Genomic DNA, 6,000 nt, shown 5'->3' on the forward strand with positions numbered 1-6,000 from the left:
GTTATCTCACGAGGTAGCATTTCCTTCTTGCTTTTAGTGAAGGCCTGAACTCCTCATATTCATCGTTCAGTGGATTTGTAACTGGACCATTGCCTGTTCTGTTTTTAAAAAGCTGCTACATCATTTTCTTCTCTGAGAAGATTACTTGGTAAATATGTATAGCACCATTGACCTCAGATTTATATGTCCACTAAATTAGAAGGGTGCAGCTTTTCAAGGAGGGCATGATTTTAAGCTGACAATGTAGTAATGTAGTAAATTATAGGTAAATATTGAACCAGGATGCAGGGCCTGAGTAGAACTTTTAATCTTTTCTTAATAAATACAATAGTGTTGAGTCTCTAAAAAAAGGCACTATCTTAAGAGAATGGTGTGTAAATGTTTGGAGACACCAAGTACCCAAAGGGAAGTATTACTCCTTTTTTGTTGTTGTTTGAATTGTTTGGCTTGCTGTCTGGAATTAGAAACTATCTCATCTGGGCATATATTGCTTTCCAGTGGGGACTCTGTTGTTAATGAACCCTTCATTCAAATCAAAGACTAACCAAGACTTTCAATTTCAGTTTGTTTTTTAGGGGAATTGCATTGCCCCTTGACATATTTTACCTAAGGAAGTGGAAACTTGGAAAATGCTTAACTTCACCACATGGCCTGAGATTTTATAATATATGGATAAAAATAAGCCTCATTAACATGGATTGCCTTAAAAGATGTCTACTTGGGTAATTATAGTCAGATAGAGCCTACCCATTCCAAGTGTCTGCAATTTGGGTTTATCTGACACTACTTTGAGACTGCTCCTTTGGATATCATGGACTTCCACATTTCCTAGGATGTCTTCAAAGGCAGTTCCTATGAGATTCAGCAAGTTCTGGTGAGTTTTTGATGAATAATTGCCCATCTGTCAAATGCTGCAAGGTTGATGTGTAGACTTTTGTAAGTGATGGGATCTTACTTTACAGCCTTTCAGCTGGTACATGGTTTTCACTTGGGTGGGTAAAGGTATTGGGTGGTTAATGAATATTGGCTCAGCTTCCATACACTTCTCTGGCATTAGTTACCAGGTGGTTTCTCTGGGTCCATATCTCATGTTCACTCACAAATTCACCCTCTCCACCACCATTTTTTCCTCTGGTGATCCTCAGTAATTCTCTGTGAACCCTGGAGACAGGAAGAGGATCATTTGCCACTCTCCATTCTCTTTCCAATTTATAACTATAGTGCTAATTCCATGCCCTGCTTCCTTCATTCTTGCTATAGCCATTTTGATTATCTATGAATACTTAGCCTGTGTTCCATATTCTTCCCAGCACTTTCTTGAAGGCCTTAGCAACATTCTGACTGTGCTGATAGCTTATTTGAATGCGAGTCCTTCAGATGGAGCAGGGTAGGGTAATTTTTTAAAAAAAAATTTATATATTAATTGTTACATTTTAAGTATACAATACATTTACATTTATCATTGGGTGTTTGTACCTGAACATGCTGTATCTTAGTTCTTATTTTTTCCCCATTACCCATGAGCCCTTCACCCCCTCCACCCTTCCCTATTTACATAGACTTTGTTTTCATTTTTTTTTCTTTCTCATAATTTTTCCTTTCCCTTCTTCCCTTTCCCCTTCCCTTCCCACCACCTCAACACTTTTGGACATTTTCCTATTTCAAATTATCAATTATTCGTTTTAATCATTTTCATCCTTATTTAGACTTTCAGTTTCTCACACTAGAGAAACTATTCGGTATTTACACATGTGTGTCCTATTTATTTCACTGAAGAGTATTGCCTCAATATGCATCCATTTAGCTATAAATGACTCTAGTTTCTCATTCTTTATGCCTGAGTAGTACTCCATTTTATAAAAAAACCACATCTTCTTTATCCACTTTCCAGTTGATGGGCACTCGGGCTGTTTCCAAACCTTAGATATTACAAACTGTGCCGCTATAAACACAGGTGCACATATATCGCTGTGGAATGATTCTTTTAATTCTTTGGGGAAGATATCCAGTAGGGGAATAGCTGGATCAAATGGGACCTCTATCCCTAGTTCTTTGAGTTATCTCTATACAGATTTCCACAGTGGTTGCACCAGTCTGCACTCCCACCAACAATGGAGAAGGGTTCCTTTCTCCCCACACCCCCGCCAGCATTTGTTATTGGTTGATTTCTTGATAGCAGCCATTCTTTGTGGGGTGAGGTGGAATCTCAGTGTTGTTTTCATCTGCATCTCTCAAATGACCAGTGATGTTGAACATTTTTTCATATATTTGTTTGCTGCTTTTACTTCTTTGTCTGAGAAATGTCTGTTCATTTCAGATGCCCATTTTTGAATTGGGTCTTTGAATTTGGGGGATCTGATTTTTTTCAATTCCTTATATATTCTAGATAGTAGTCCTTTGTCTGAGTTACAGCTGCTAACAATCCTCCCATATTGTAGGTTGTCTGTTAGCTCTGTTGGTGGTTTCTTTTGCAGTGCAGAAGCTTTTTAATAAGATGAGATCCCAGTTGTTGATGCTTTGTGCTAGTTACTGGGCTACTGAGGTTTTCTTCATGAACTCTTTTCCTATGCCAATGTCTTCAAGAGTTCTACCTAACTTATCTTCCAGCAAGTTTAGTGTTTCTGTTTTAATATTTAGATCTTTAATCCACTTCGATCTTAGTTTAGTGCATGGTGATAGGTATGGGTCTAGTTTTAATCTTTGGCAGGTTGAAATCCAGTTTTCCCAACACCATTTATTAAAGAGGCTCTCTTTCCTGCAATGAGGGTGGTTGGCTCCTTTGTCAAAGATGAGGTGGCTGAGTATGTCTGGAGTTGCTTCTGTATCTTCTAATCTATTCCACTGATCCTCAGGTCTGTTCTTTTGCCAGTACCATGCTGTTATTATCACAGTAGCTTTGTAGTATAGTTTCAAGTTGGGGATTGTGATACCCCCAGCCATGTCTCTGTTGCCCAGAATTGCTTTTGCTATTCTAGGTCTCTTCTGGTTCTAAATGAATTTTTGGATTGTTATCTCTAGTTCTATACTTTTTTTCTATACTTCTAGTGAAGTATATTGTTGGAATTTCAATTGGCATTGCATTGAATCTATATAGCAGTTTTGGAAGTGTGGCCATTTTCACTATACTGGATCTTCCTACCCAGGAACAAGGGATGTCTTTCCATTTTTTTTATATTCTCTTTGATCTCTATTTTCAGAGTGCTGTAGTTTTCAGCATAGAGGTCTTTTGCTTCCTTTGTTAGATTGATTCCTAGGTATTTCATTTTTTTGGATGCTATTGTAAAAGGAATTGTTTCCCTAATTTCTCTCTCAGTGAGTCTGTTATTTGTGTACAAGAAGACAATTGTTTTTTGAGTGTTGACCTTGTATCCAGCTACTCTACTGAATCTGTCAATTAAGCCTAGAAGTCTTTTGGCTGAGTTTTTTGGGTCTTCTATGTAAAGCATCATATCGTCGGCAAATAATGACAGTTTAACTTCTTCCTTTCCTATTTTTATTCCTTTTATTTCTTTCTCTTTTCTAATCACTGTGGCTAATGTTTCCAGAGCAATATTGAACAGGAGTGGTGATAGTGGGCATCCTTGTCCTGTTCCTGATTTTAACATGAAAGTTTTCAGTTTTTGACCATTGAGTATGATGGTGGCTGTTGGTTTTCCATAGATAGCCTTAATCAGGTTGAGATAAAGACCTTCTATTCCAATTTTCTGTAGGGTTTTTATCATGAATGGGTGTTGGATTTTGTCAAATGCCTTTTCTGCATCTATTGAGATGATCATATGGTTTTTGTCCTTGACTCTGTTAATATAGTGTATTACATTTATTGATTTACAGATGTTGAACCAACCTTACATCTCTGGGATAAAATGACTTGGTCAGGGTGTTGATCTTCTTGATGACCCTCTGTATTCTGTTTGCCAGTATCTTGTTGAGGATTTTTGCATCTATGTTCATTAGGGTGACTGGCCTGTAGTTCTCTTTTTGGGTTGTGTCTTTCCCTGGTTTTGGAATCAAAGTAATACTTGCTTCCAGGAATGAATTTGGAATTATTGCTTCCCTTTCAATTTCCATGATGAGTTTAAAGAGTAATGGCAATAGTTCTTCTTTACATGTCTTGTAGAATTCAGCAATGAAGCCATCAGGACCTGGGCTTTTCTTCGTTGGTAAGTTTTTTATTACATTTTCAATTTCCCCCATTGTAATTGGGGTGTTTAGAATTTCTATATCTTCTTCATTTAACTTTGCTAATTCATATGTATCTAGGAATCTGTCCATTTCTTCTGCGTTTTCCATTTTATTAGAGTACAGGTTCTCGAAGTAGGTATTGATGATCCTCTGGATTTGCATTGGATCTGTTGTGACTTCACCTTTTTCATTCTTAATTGCATGTATTTGTGCCTTTTCTTTCCTTTTTTTGATAAGGTTGGCTAGGAGTTTATCGATTTTATTTATTCTTTCAAAAAACCAACTGTTTGATCCATTGATTTTGTTGTATTGTTCTCTTAGTCTCCATTGCATTGATTTCTGCTCCGACCTTTATAATTTCCTCTCTTGTACGAGCTTTGAGTTTGTTATACCCTTCTTTTTCTAGCAGCTTGAGGTTCTGCATTAGGTTATTTATCTGAGTTCTCTCTGTTTTCTTAATATGGGCATTCACTGCTATGAATTTCCCTCATAAAACTGCTTTCATTGTGTCCCATAGATTCCTGTATGTTGTAGTGGCATTTTCATTTATTTGTAGAAATTGTTTAATTTCTTCTTTAATTTCTTCTGTGACCCATTGGTTGTTCAAGAGGGTGTTATTCAGTTTCCATGTGTTTGTGGGGGTTTTGTGTTTTCTTATGTTATTGATCTCCAATTTTATTGTACTATTGTCTGATAAAATACAGGGGGTAACTTCAGTTCTTTTGCATTTACTTAGACATGTCCTATGAGCTAGCATGTGGTCTATGCTGGAGAATGACCTGTGTGCAGCCGAAAAGAATGTGTATTCTGATTTTGTGGGGTGGAACACTCTGTAAACATCTATTAAGTCCATTTGTTCAATAACTTGGTTCAGTTCTAGAATTTCCTGGTTAACTTTTTGTCTAGATGATCTGTCTATTTGTGATAGTGGGGTATTGAGGTCCCCCACTACAATTGTGTTAGTGTTTATTTGGTTTTTCATGTCCATTAATATTTGTTTTGTATAGTTGGGGGCATTTGTATTTGGTGCATATATATTTAGGATTGTCATCTCTTCCTCTTGGACTGTTCCCTTCACAAGGATGTAGTGACCATCTTTGTCTCTCTTAATTAGTTTTGGTTTGAAATCTACTTTGTCTGCAAATAAGATTGCTACCCCTGCTTTCTTCTGGGTTCCTGTGGCATGGAGAACTGTTTTCCATCCTTTTACTTTCAGTCTATGAGTTTCTTTTTGAGTTAGGTGTGTTTCTTGTATACAGCATATTGTTGGGTTTTACTTCTTAATCCATTCTGCCAGTCTATTTCTTTTGATTGGTGAATTGAGGCCATTAACATTGAGGGTTATAATTGATAGATATTGACTCATCCTTGTCATGATGTTTTACTGTTGTTGCCTCTTTTATTTATTATTTCCCCCCCTTTCCCTTTAGTGTCTTACGTTGCTTGGTGGCTTCCCTCTGTTGCGCCTCATGGAGTTGTGACCTTCATTGTCCTTTTCTAGGATATTGTTTAGAATTGATTGTAGTGCTGGTTTGGTGTTCATGAAATTTCTCAGGTGTTCTTTGTTGTGAAAATATCTAATTTCCCCATCAATTTTGAAAGATAATTGTGCAGGATACAACAGTCTAGGTTGGAAGTTATTTTCTTTTAGGCATTGAAATACTTCACTCCAGGCTCTCCTTGACTTGAGGGTTTGTGTTGAGAAGTCTGCTGTGATTCTGATGGGCTTTCCTTTGTAGGTGATTTGTTTCTTTTCTCTAACTGCTTGTAGGATTTTGTTCTTCTGTTGGGTTTCTGGGATCTTGACTATTATATGTC

The sequence above is a fragment of the Heterocephalus glaber genome, unplaced genomic scaffold (genome assembly GCF_053883595.1).
Source record: "Heterocephalus glaber isolate CG9 unplaced genomic scaffold, H.glaber_assembly_v1.0 deba00001586, whole genome shotgun sequence".
In the NCBI taxonomy this organism is placed as follows: Eukaryota; Metazoa; Chordata; class Mammalia; order Rodentia; family Bathyergidae; genus Heterocephalus; species Heterocephalus glaber.